The sequence below is a fragment of the Abrus precatorius genome, unplaced genomic scaffold (genome assembly GCF_003935025.1).
Source record: "Abrus precatorius isolate BTA unplaced genomic scaffold, Abrus_2018 Scaffold1, whole genome shotgun sequence".
NCBI lineage: Eukaryota > Viridiplantae > Streptophyta > Magnoliopsida > Fabales > Fabaceae > Abrus > Abrus precatorius.
Window position 1 is genome coordinate 1,907,415 of NW_020874291.1, and position 14,206 is coordinate 1,921,620.

Sequence of the window (14,206 nt, forward strand, 5' to 3'; positions counted from 1 at the left end):
AATAAAATTTCAAAAATTAATATTAATACAACTTATGTTTATAATTTTAAGAATTCAATATAAATTTACTTAATTATTAAGAAGTGAAGTAATGCCATGTTTGAAGGGAAGCTAGCTATTATGTTGTAGCCAATATGGGCCGCAAGCTTAGTTTTAGTTTTCATGAATTCTTTCATGTTACTTCATCTGGTAGTTATAAAACTTTGTGGTCTTTAAAAATAAAGTAGAAGTTCAGTATTGATTTAAGTCCATTTTTATATTTAAATACATCAGATTAGTTAAAGTACAAACTTTATTTCTTAATAGATTTAATAAAGACGGGTGGTTGAATATATTTTGTTAACTATAATTTTTCTTTTATTAAATTATATTAGCTGATTTTCTTTTGGCCTTAGGCTTTTTTGTTATTTTAAAAATACATGCGTGTAAAAATAAATTTAAATTTTCTTTACTTTGTGTGAGAATTTGATGTTTAATTTTTTTTTCTTTAAGAAATTTTAGATTTATTTAAGTAAATTTTGAAATAATCGCTTAAGTGAATAAATTTATCACTAAATTGAGATATAAATAGCTTAAGTAAGAATATGTTAGTATAAAAAACTCAAGGATTGAATTTTGTTTAAAGAATTGCACCTCACTTAAGTGAATGATTTTTTAGTGAGTATTAATAACTTTAAGAGAAAATGAGATAAAGAGCAAACATTGGGACATAGATTATTGCTTAAGTAGATACATATTTGCTTAAATGAAAGAGTAACAGCTTAAATGAATACCAATTACCTTAAGGCTATGTTTGAGAGTTAGGTTTAGGAGGGGAAGGGAAGGGAGGGGAGGGAGGGACTTAATCTTGTTTGGAAGTTGCTTAATTAGGAGGGGAAGGTTTTGAGGGTTTTTCTAAACCCTTCAAAACCCTCTAAAAGCTTATTTTTTGAGTTCTCCCATTTTAGAAGTTTTCTCTCTTCCACTCTTTCATATTATTTTACAAATAAGATTTTTTTTTTAACTTTTTTTTAAAATATTAGTTTTTCAAGTGATAATTTTTTTAAAAAAATTAAAATTAAAAATATTAATTTTAAAATTATTTATATAATTAAATCTCATATCACCCCTCCTTCTCAATATTAAACATTTAAATAAGGGAGGGGTTTAACCTCCTTCTCCCTCCCTTCCCTTCCCCTCCTTCTCCCTTCAAACTTTTCCCTTTCCTTCCCCTCTAAACTTCCAAACAAAGCCTAAGTAAAAATTAGTGAGAAAACTTTGTCAGTTGTTAGACTTAGTAAGTTGCTTAAGCTAATCATAATTCACTTAAATAAATTCTTTCTTCCTTAATCAAGGTTGAAATAAGTTAAGCAAACTATCGACAAAGATAAGTTTGAGCAAAGTATTTAACTTAAGTGAATCACACCTAAGTTAAACTAATTATGCAAAAAAAAAAAAAAACTATAAATTATGTAGAAAATGAGAATTGAAATGCAAGCTAAAAATATTATTTAAGTGAAACAGTTGCTAAGTCAAGACATTGTTAAAAAAATATTTTTAATATATTAAAAAAATATATAGAGTGAACTAAGGAAATAATTTAAACAAAAGAAATTAAATCATTGAGTTTATCTTGAGATCTTTAAAATAAATTACATTATTAAATAAAATAAAGCAAGAACTAATTTAAACAAAAGAAGTCTCCAAGTCCCTCCATTAAGTATATCTTCCATAATTTCCTCCTCCATTAGCTCTCTTCCGTCATCACCGTCATTATCTTGATCTAGTTGATTTTTTGGTATTTATTCTCTCTACCTTTCTTCATTTTAGTCCCCCAACTCACCATTATGCTCATCTTGCTTCATCTTCATTTTGGTTGTCCACATTTGGGAATGTAGTGTTGTCCTAATGCCATGAGACGTGTTGCAAATTCTTTTGATGTAGGCCATCTAAAAGTGGAAGACTCTCCTTGATGCTAGTGTAATGTGAAATCCATCATTATTCAACCATACTAGATGGATGTGGATGAACAAATCACAAATGTCTTTTGAACTTATACAAAAAATGGTGTTAGATTATGCATGTGTTTGGTAAATTGGTTTGGATATTACATATTGCACCAATTGAGCAAATAGGCCTCTTGCATTATTTGAGTTTTAACCATTATAGAGATGCTATCATATTTTGTGCAACCTTGTTGTATAATGAAATGACAAAATCTTTTTAAAGGTTGTCTGAGATATTTTTAGAAGCACACAATTAGAAAAAAAAAACCTTAAACTATATTTACTGACCAAGATCAAGCAATGACTAATGCACTTGTTAAAGTTATGCTTGATGAATCATATTATATTGACACTTTAATATCCTTAGCACTACCTCTTGATACTATTTCTATGATTACTTCACTATGATAGACTAGTATAATGGTTGAGCCTATTGGACCTTGATTAGTAATTCTATCTAATTATTGTATTTTAGTACTTTTGACCTCAGTTCACTATTGTGGTTATAACTTTTGATGTTGGTGGATTTTTCGGTGACTCTTATTGTATTGAACTTAAAGAGCTTTGATTTGACATCTCATCACTGGATTTGGAGTTCTAAGTTAAAAGTTACAAGCATTTAAAGTTAGCCCCTGATGTTGTTACAAGAATTAAGTCTCCATTAGTAATTTATTATTAGGATTTAGGGTTTATTAGGTTTTGTGACCCATTTTACTTTCTGAACCTATTAACTTAGGAAGTTTAAAATTAGCCTCTATATAAAAAAAAGGAATTAGAGGAATACAAACTTTTTTCTTAACTTTTTTCCTTTTTACATTTTTATGATTTTCGATCTGGAGTCAATTTGAGTTTTTTTTTTATTTCTTCTCTTTCTTCTTGTAAATTTATTTTAACTTTTTAATGATAATTTTCCTTAAACATGCATTTGTGTTTACAATTACAACGGAGGAATAGTTTCATAGATTGATCTATGAATTTGTTCCTGCAAGGCGATGAGGTAATATTTTTTATTTTAATCCAATTTGAAACCTTATTTCTTAGCTTATCAATTCTTTCACAAATACTTTCAATTACATCTTGGATTGCATCAGTACAATTCTAGATAATTCAAACTGTTGAATTTATTACTTATGTGATCTCGAAAAGTTTGTTCACGTAGTTTAAACTTTTGAGATCGAATTGAGAACCACATCAAATCAATCAGAGATGTGTGTTCCATGATCATTCATGGAATTCAGATTAAAGACAAGTGTTCATGAATTTAAATTTACAAATTGGATTGAGATTGATTTCAGAACTAAATTTGTTTTGCAAAGTAGAAATCGTATATTGATGACTTTTGATTTATTAAATTTCTTTGCATTTTAATTTCTTAATTGCATTATTACTTGCATTCAAAATTCCTTTCCCCCAACTTGACCTAGATTTGTCTCCTAGTTTACTGCATTTAAATCGCTTTCTATTTGACTGAGTAATATAGAGTTTTAAAATAAGTTTCCAAAATTATTGTTTCACAGATATTTCCTAATTACGAAGAATTTCTTTCTTTCAATGTTTGAACTTAGGAGATGCGAAATCAATTAAAGGAATTAAAAATTAAAATAAAAATCACTGAATCTCAAGACAAAAACAAACACAACACACGTCTTAGTTGAACTTATAGGAGAAGAACCTAAGGCATATGAGTTTATTCATTCAATTATTTATAGTATTTTTTTGTTTAATTCTAAGTTCTATTTCCTTTTGATTACTAATCATTCATATAATTACTATCAATATCCAATGCTCATGTAATATTAACATTTTTTTTTCTAAACTAACATCTACAATTATTATATAAGATATTAATTAAAGAAAGCATACAACACTTATGAACTTGTTAATTTAACAACGATTGAAGAAAAAGATTGGTTTGGTCCACCTAATCCTTTATCTCATTTTATCCTATAGATCCATTAACTAATTGAGGTACTATTGCTTAACAACATAATTAATTATGGGTATACAATTATACATAATAGGATAAACACTAATCAAAGATAGAAATCAAACATAGATTCAAACTTTAAAATTCCATAAATTTGTGAACATGAATTCTCATAGCTCTAGCTATAAATTTAGTTACTCGTGTTAAAGAAAAGAATTAAAGCAATAAATAACAAAGACATAATCAAAAGAAGTACCAAACTAGAGATAAGATGAGTTTCCATCTTCAAGTATAGTTGCTCGAAGTTCCAAGTCCCGCCAATAGTGGCGCATCTATATAGAGCTCAGGGGGAACAAATGCATCCCCTCAATTTTGATAATTACTTTTAATAATATGATTTTTTTTAATATTCTGCACCTCCTAATCTTATATTTTTGCACCCCTAATCAGATGGAATATGCTAAAGGTTCAAATCAATCAAAATAATAATTTTTTATTCTTACTTTTTTACTTTTCTTCCGCAACATGTTTGTAAAATTACCTTCCTTCTTCAACAAGTTTGCTAGCTTTTCGTAAACCTCCTGGCCTAGCTTACAAACAAGTGAAAATTTCCACACAAAATTGTCAAGACTTCTTCTTTGCATTGAATCAAACATTCTTCTTTACTTTGAACATCTGAAATAGAGGTTGCAGATTACGGCTCTTCAATCTTCATATTTTCTACTTCAAATTAAAGCCAAGGCAAGGTAAGTTAGATTGTTCTTCCTCTCCTCCGTCACTATTAAATAAAACCTTGCTTCTATATATTTTTTTAAATGCTTGCTCAATAGAATCTTTTCATTTAAACTCTGTTAAGCCCATATTTCAAATAGGTCATGGAAATTTTTTTTAAGAGAAAATTACCTTCAAATGAGCAACAATCTTCATCAAACCCTAAAGAATCAAGTTCTCAACCCCAACAAATTGAGCTCAATTTAGAAGACTTGCCATCGGATCCAGGAAAGTGCATAAAAATTTCAACCTATCATCCTAATGATCATGATAAGATTCGAAAAGCGTATTTGCAAAGAGGACCTTGCCAACCTACTAAACATAACTTTCCCCAAAGAAAATTTGGGTGTTCTTTAAGAAGATTTTCTCTGTCTTGGTTTAATGAATTTGGTAATTGGATGGAGTACAGTATTGAAAAAGATGCAAAATCAGGCCTGATTTTGGAAAGCAATCTAGTGGGGACACATTTGTCAAGGGGGTTTATAAGTTGGAACAAGAAAGAAGCACTCTCATCTCATATTGGAGGTCCTAATAGTGCTCATAACATTGCTTGGAAGAAGTGTCAGGATTTGATGAATCAAAATCAACATATGGAAGTTGCAATTTCTAAGCAATCTGAACAAGTTCGTGACTTATATCGAAGGCGTTTGACTGCAACAATTGATTGCATTCGGTTTCTATTAAAACAAGGATTAGCATTTCATGGTCATGATGAATCAATCAATTCTATTAATCAAGGTAATTTTCTTGAACTTCTCAAGTTTCTTGCGGATCACAATGAATCAATAAATCATGTTATCTTGGGAAATGCACCTAAAAATCATCAATTCATTGCTCCATTAATCCAAAATGATATAGTTAATGCTGCTGCATTGGAAACAACAAATGCTATTATTAATGATATTCGAGAAGAATTATTTGTTGTTATTGTTGATGAAGCTCGTGGTATATCAAATAAAGAACAAATGACTGTTGCTTTGCGGTATGTTAATAAAAGTGGAAGTATTGTTAAGTTCTTTATTGGCATGGTGCATGTTAAGGATACTACTGCCTTATCGTTGAAAATGGCAATTGATGAATTATTTTGCAAATATGGGCTTAGTGTGTCAAGAATTCGTGGACAAGGGTATGATGGTGCTAGAAACATGCAAGGTGAATTTTCTGGTCTTAAAAGTTTTGTCTTGAAGGAGAATCCATCTGCATTTTATGTACATTGTTTTGCTCATCAATTACAACTTACACTAGTTGTCATTGTAAAAAATCACATTCAAGTTGCTTCTCTTTTTAATTAAGTGTCCAATTTATTCAATGTTGTTAGGGAATCTTGCAAATGACATGACATGCTTCATGAAAAACAAATAGCCAAAGTTAGAGAGGCATTGAGAAAAGGAGAAATTCCCAATGGGCAAGGTTTGAATCAAGAAACTAGTGTCAAACGAGCTACTAATATTTGATGGGTTCACATTATGGAACTTTGATAAATTTGATTTTGATGTATTCTTCCATCATTGATGTTCTTGAAATTATAAAAGAAGATGGATCAAATGTAGATCAAAGAGCCGAAGCCAATGGTCTTTTATATTTGATAGAAGATTTTGATTTTGTATTCACATTACATATGCTGAAAAATGTCTTGGGTATTTCAAATGAACTATCACAAGCATTACAAAGAAAAGATCAAGACATAATTAATGCTATGAATTTGGTTAATATCACAAAGGAATGATTACAGATTATAAGGGATAGTGGATTTGATTCCTTATTGAAGGAAGTAATTTCATTTTGTAATGTGCATACCATTCATATTCCTAATACGAAAGATGCTTTTTTGTCCAAGGGAAGATCAAGACGCAAAGCTTAAGTTGTCACAACAGAGCATCACTATCGAGTTGAATTATTCTATACTATTGTAGACATGCAACTTTAAGAACTTAATGATCGTTTCACAGAGGTAAATACTCAATTGCTCCTTTGTATGGCGTGTTTAAATCTAGTTAATGGCTTCTCTGCTTTTGATAAAAGAAGACTAACTGACTTTGCCAAGTTTTATCCACGTGAATTTTCTTCAAGTGATTTAGTGATGCTTGATAATCAACTTGTGACTTTTATTATTGATATGTGTGGTAGTGTCTATTTTGCATCCTTGAAAGGAATTACCAATCTTTCAGAGAAGTTGGTTGAAACTGGAAGACATATTGTTTATCTTCTTTTGAAGTTAGCAATGATTCTACCGGTAGCCACAAGAACGGTAGAAAGGGCCTTTTCTGCTATGAAAATTATAAAAAACCGGTTGCGCAATCGAATGGGAGATGCTTGGATGAATGATTGTCTAATAACTTATATTGAGAGAGATGTATTCAATAGCATTGATAATGAGCTAATCATTCAACGATTCCAAAATATGAAATCACGCAGAGGACAATTGTAAGGTATGTAATTTTTCTTTTATTATCTATTATCAATATCAGAATTTTAATATTGATACAATTATCTTTATATGATGATGATATTATTAGTCTTTTAATTTTTTAAAATAAAAAATTTGCACCCCTTAACCTTAGGGTCCTAGATCCGTCACTGCCCGCCAAGATTATGCCAAATGATCGAGAGTAGGATAGAGAGATGAGAGGTGTATTACAGAGCAAGGAGAAGGTGTAGAACAGGATACTTAAGGTCCCTTTTTAATAGGGTTTAAAAACTTTAAAAGCTTTTCATTAATTGAGCTTGTCGTAAATGAGCAGAATTGTGCAAGGCTATAAGCACGGCCATGCATGGGCTCGAAGCACTCTCGTACTTGCTTCTAAGGTATGGGTGTGGTGACTACTGCTAAGCTCTATTTTGCAACCAATTTGGGCCCAAAACGTGCTTTAAACCCAATTATGACCTTATGTTAAACTGTACAATTAATATATAAATTAGTGCAAAACTCAAATAAAATATAGGTCAAATATAAATATATGGGTTATAAAAGTGAGATAAAATACGGACTTATCAACTCCCCATACTTAAGATTTGCTTTCTCTCAAGCAAAGTGTTGGCTAAAAGAATAATAAAATAACTTGAAACACATCACCATAACAAGGAACACGAGATAAATGAGATAAAAAGACCATAGAGTAATATCATTGAGAATAAATAATCAAAAAATTTCCCAATTAGAATCTTATATTACCAAACTCTTCACTCAAACATCAAACTAGGATAGAGACAAAGAGAGATATCAGTCAGTTCTTCCAAAGACAAATGTACTACCATAAGCTTGATCATAAACCGATTCTCCACTAATTAAATTGAATGCAAGTAAAATCATGAGGTCTTTTTAAGGTTGTGATGTGGCCAAAAGGTTATAATAATTGAGGTGAGATAAATGAAAGGAAGTAGTACAGGAAGGGTTAATAAATCATAAAAATTACAAATATCTCCTAAGTTTATAAATAAAGCTTTTGGAGTATTTTTTATATTTCACACTTAATCAATATCTTTACTCCTCTCTCCTTTCATTCATATGTAACCATTTTTCTTTTCTTTTTGCTATTTTTCATTTTCTTTTGCGTATTTTCATTCTTTTTGCACATGAGAGATATAGAGGAGAATTGATCATATAACTCAACAACTCAATTGCTCCATTTATAAACTCAAGGTTATCAAAATATTTTATAATTTTAATGCAAGGGACTAAGAAAAATTAATAAAGCTCAAAGTGGGCAACTAGTTATTTCTTTGTCTCAAACATGCTGAAGGCTAAGAAAAAATAATCCTAATATGCATCAATCATATTAAAATATGCAATCGAAAAGATTAGTTTTAAGTCGGTTACAAGTCAAGTTCTAGAGCATAAATCCTAAGGAGATAATTTCACAAAACAATGAGGAAAGGGTACAATTAATTAAATTAGGATAAAACTTCCCTTTAACATAGAGTAGAAAAGTACATAACATAGCTAATTATTAGTTTTCAAATGAAAATCTAGTACCAATAATAATCACTCAACATGTATTTTTATCTAGGAAAAATTGGGTTTTTTGAAGGAAGAAGTTTCAAATTATCGTGAAAAATGGCACTTGCTTAAGAACATGCAATAACAATCATATAATTGAGAACCACTCCCCCATACTTAAAAATATTGAGGAATGTTTTTGGAAAAATTAAATGCATACAAATAAGGCAATTAAAATAAAGAGGAAAGAAATTCCCTGATAAGTTTGACTGTAACAGCCTCTGGTGAGGAAGTGTGGCCATGGTAAAACCTTAAGCACGCTCATGCTTATAATGTAGAGCTCATCTCCTCAACTACGACTTCATACACAACCATGCATACTTATAGCATAGGCTTGCTTATGAATCAGAGCTTAAAGTGTGTGCATAGGAATGATCTACTTAGCTTCCTCGAGCTTCTCGTATGCTTATTCTGCATCCTAAATAAATAAATAAATAAGCAAGAACAAAATTAAAATAAACAAAAGAAAATAAAATAAAATAAAATAAAAATGAAAGACACAGGTTGCTTTCTAGAAGGGCTTGTTTAACGTCACAAGCCTGACTATCCAGTTTGATCATAATGGAAAGAAGGCATGAGTTCGAGGTGTAGTTGTCTTCCCAATAACTTCTCCTTCATAACTCCTGTTACCTCAAAAAAGTTAATTATAGTAGAAGAATTAAAAGAAAGATGAAAAATTAAGCTTTAAATTAGGGAGTTTGTTAGTGGATGGTTTGAGCTTTTATCTTTTCTTCTTCTTAGATTGCTTCATCCTTGGCCTTCTTCTTGGAGTTTCATGCTTCGCATAATTTTGAGAAAGAGAAGCAACATCCATAGTGCTCACAAAGTTGCAGGATTCTTGGCTAAAGGGGTACTTTAGAGAACTGAAAACTTGAAAAGCAATTTCCTTGTCCTCTAGCCTCAAGGTGAACTTCCCTTCTTGGATGTCTATGAGGGCTCTTGTAGTGGCTAAGAAGGGTTTGTCTACGATGATGGGAACATCGTCATCCTCCTCCATGTCATGCACCACAAAGTCTGAAAAAAATAGGAACTTTCTAACCATCACAAGCACATTTTCCACTAATGAAGAAAGTGGAAGAATTTAACTTAAAGAGTGAAGAATCAATTGATATATTCAAAAAGTTATCACTCTAGACGCATAAAGTGCCAACTCTGGAGAGTTTTAAGCAAGAATGGAGTGCAAGCGTACACTTTAAGTGTTCAAAGTGAACACTTCAGAGGTGAAAATTTAAGAAGATCTTGCACATTAACACTTTGAATGTTCGAAGTGAACACTCTAGTAGCAAAAATACATAGAAGGTTGTGCGAGAAAACTTCAAGTATTCAAAGTGAACACGCGCAGGCCTAATTTCCCAAAGGAGGTTGCACATGAACACTTCAAGCGTTCAAAGTTAACACGTGCATGCCTAATTTCTAGAGAAGGCTGTGTGTTAACACTTCAAACAGAGAAAGTTAACACGCGCAGGTTCAATTCATCAGAGAAGCTTGAGCGTTAACACTTCAAACGCTCAAAGTGTTAACACGTATAACCAAACTTTGCAGAACCACTTTCAAGTGTTCACCTTAAGCGTTTAAAGTGCTCACCTTTGTAACACGTTGATTTAAATTTTCAAATAAATAAATTTCATAAAATCGGAAATAATAAAAATTTTCATTCAAACAGTTTCCAATACATAGTTTAATAAAGTAATTCAAAATAAGGATGAATTACAATTTATATCAAATTATTGCTTCAGGACTAGTTCAATTACATCAGAGTTTTAAAGCAAATAACTTTCTAAGCCCTATAGTAATTCCATCCATCAGTTCACTGAGCCCGGTACTAATCATCTTGGTCACCTGAAAAATAAATATAAGGGTGAGTACTCTATACTATCACACACACATAAACAATTATAGAGTCTCACCTTGCCCATTCCACACATTTTCTAACATATTTTAAATCATACATCAACAAGTACAAGGTATTAATTTCATCATTTAATTCTCAATTACAAATAAGTGCGCTCATGCACCATCAAATATTCATCATACAACACCCATGTGCTCTCACTGTAGCACTGTGATCATAAATTCCTAATGCCCTCAACCTCAAGGACTTACTTAGTTCACACCATGGATGGTCATTGGATAGCCCCTGCCTCACAGATACAGCGTGTGCGATCACAAGCCCCTTGGCAAAAGTGTTACTTAGAGGCTGAGTCAGGAAGAGAGTGTGTGCCCTGTGGTGCACTCATGCTCACTGTTGATGTCACTACTACCCTCTCTTCTCCAAGATATTTCTACCGCCCCATCTTCTACAACCCTAGTGTTTCGTTGAATCATTCATAGTTTTCTAACATATTCAAATACACCCACATTCGTATTCAATATGCCATCCCACACTTGTCCAACCATTTCATATTATTCAACATCAATCAATAGCATGTTCACACATATCAACCACATTGTAACCAAACATTTCACTACGCATCATAATCAATATCAATCACATTGCATTCCACACAAAGTTTCTATCGTAATTCAATCATAATCAATCCATTCCATCATACACATCATCCAATCACTACCATATTATATTTCACACGAAATTTCCACTAAGGTACACACTTTCCTACATTCTATCTCAACAACATTTCATTATCTAGCTCTAACCATGAATTTCAAACCCAAAGAGATAGGGTAGAGTCTCCTTTTACCTCGAAATGAAGACCCATAACACAAATGTACGATGAAAGTGCTCTTCATACAAACTTTCATCCTAAATATAGGAAAAACCTATGAGAAACCAAGAAATCCAAGAAAGGGATGAAAAATCAAAACGCTAATCCATAGAACTTACCTCTAAGCATTCCAAACACAATTTCAATCTTCAATCTACCTTCCAAACAGCTTTGGAGGTAATTTAATCGGTGACATAGAATTTTGAGTTAAGAGAATCGAAGAAAGGATGAAGAAAAAGAGTGAGAAATGAATTTCTCAAACCTTAACTCCCTCAAATACCCCTTAGGTTGTGACACTCTCATTACAACACCTCGCTGCAGCGACACCCCCTCTCGTTATAGCAAAAATCTCAGAGAAAACTGCATTCTAGTTTCTGCAGAATCTCACTACAGCGAGACTGTAACCCAAAAATACACCCCTCTCCGTTGCCTCCTTGCTATAGCGAGAACACAACAGAATCACGCCGTTCTTCTAGGACCTCTCGCTACAGTAAGAACGCCACAGACTCATGCTCTACGCCTAGGGCCTTCTCGCTACAGCGAGAATGCCTCTACAACACACACTTAGCCTATTCTCTAATCAACAAAACCAATCACAGATCAAATATCCTCATCCAATCCACATATATTCCCACACATGTATTCGCATCATCACACAGTCAAACGTATATATATCCATATCATCATATATCTCAAACAACAAATATAGATAATTCACATACACTTACATTAATAAATCAAATTATTATTGTTACAAAAATTTGGAGCGTTACAACTTTCTCATCCTTTAGGGAATTTTGTCCTTGAAATTTAACCAAATTACACAAATAAATTCGGATACAACTCTCTCATTCTACTCTCTGTTTCCCATGTGACATCTCCCTCATCACTTGAGCTTCATATCACCTTCACCAATGAGATTTCCTTGCCCCTCAACTGCTTAACACGGTGGTCTGCAATCCTCACCGAGTACACATCATAGGACAATTCCTCCCTCACTTGAATTGGGTCAAGGTCGATTACGTGAGAATGATTCAGCACATACTTTCTAAGTTGTGACACATGAAACACCGAATATAGATTTGAGAGATTCGAAGGTAGTGCTATCCGGTACACTGCAGGACCAATTCTACTCAACACTTCGAATGGCCTAATAAACTTAGGAGATAGCTTCTGAGATTTCAAAGCTCTCCCAACTTTGGTCACATGTGAGACCTTAAAAAACACATGGTCATCCACCTAGAACTCTAAAGGCTTTCTCCTCTTATCATAGTAGCTCTTTTGCTTATCCTGTGCAGCCTTCATCTTCTCTCTGATCATCTTAATTTTGCTCGTTCTATTTCTAGATCATGTCTGATGCACACAAAGTCACCTCTTCAGTCTTATACCAACACAGAGGAGTCCTACACTTCCTTCTATATAGAGCCTCAAACAGTGCCATTCCAATGCTGGCATGATAACTGTTGTTGTATGTGAACTCCACCATCATCAGGCATTCTTTCCAAGTTCCCTGCTGTTCAATCACACAAGCCCTCAACAAGTCTTTCAGGGACTGAATAATTCTCTCAGTCTGACCGTTAGTTTGTAAATGATACACTGAACTAAACCTCAACTTAGTACCTAACGCCTCTGTAGGCTCTCCCAAAACCTTGAGGTAACCTTGAATTTTTGTTAGATACTACACTAGTCGGCGCTCCATGCAACCTAACTATCTCCCTCACATACAAGTCTGCGAGTCTCTCCAACTTATACTTCATGTTTGATAAGTCTGTAATTAGACTCTCTTTTACAGTCCATATATTCATATTTAACCTTTACTTTATTTGAGTTTTATACTAATTTATATATTAATTGTGCAGTTTGATATAAAGAAGTCATAAATGAATTTTGGGCCCAAATTGATGGAAGATTAGAGCTTCGCAGCAATCAACATGCTCAGACCCATTCAATAAGCACGGGGGTGCTTCGAGCCCATGCACGGTTATGCTTAAGGCCTTGCACAGTCGTGCTCATCTGCGAAAAGCCCAATTATGAAGAGTCTTTAGGGTTTTTAAACCCTATTAAAAGGGAAACCTCAGGCATCGTAGTGAAGACTATTTTTTTACCTTGGCTTTTGCTCTGGGATACATCTAATCTCATCTCTCTTGTACAAGATCTTTGGCACACTCTTGGCAGGACTTGGAGCTTCGAGCGATCGTACTTGAAGATCGGGAACACATATCACATTCTAGTTTGTTATTTCTTTTAATTATGGCTTTGTTTATGATTGTTTTAGTTATTTTCTTTAGCATGAGTAACTAAGTCCATAGCTAGGGCTATGAGAACTATTGTTCATGAATTTATGAAGTTTTGACGTTTGAATCTAAATTTGATTTTCATTTCGTGATTATATTTTATCCTATTGCACTTCTCTCTTAATCCTAATTAATTATATCGTCAGGCGACCGTACCTCGATTAATTAATAGATCTATAGGGTAAAATGAGACAAAGGATTAGGTGGACTAAACCTATCTTTTTCTTCTAATCGTTATTAAATTAACAAGTTCATAGGTTCCGTAAGCTTTCTCAAAATTGATGTCTTGCATGACTATTGGGGATGTTAATTTAGAGAAACGAATATTAATATTGCATGACCATTGTGTATTAATAGTATTCGTATGAATGATTGGTAATCACAAGGAAGTCAGATTTAGAGTTAAACAGAAAAATAACATAAATGATTGAATGAGAAAACCCATATGCCATAGGTTCCTCTCTGATAAGTTTGACCAAGACGTGCATTGTATTTATTGCTCTTAGTTT

The 14,206-nt window shown here is 32.6% G+C and overlaps 1 pseudogene; it reads left to right on the forward strand.

The window, feature by feature from the left end:
- Nucleotides 1-4,787: 4,787 nt before the first annotated feature.
- LOC113857831 lies at nucleotides 4,788-7,111 on the forward strand (annotated as a pseudogene).
- The last annotated feature ends 7,095 nt before the right edge of the window (nucleotides 7,112-14,206 follow it).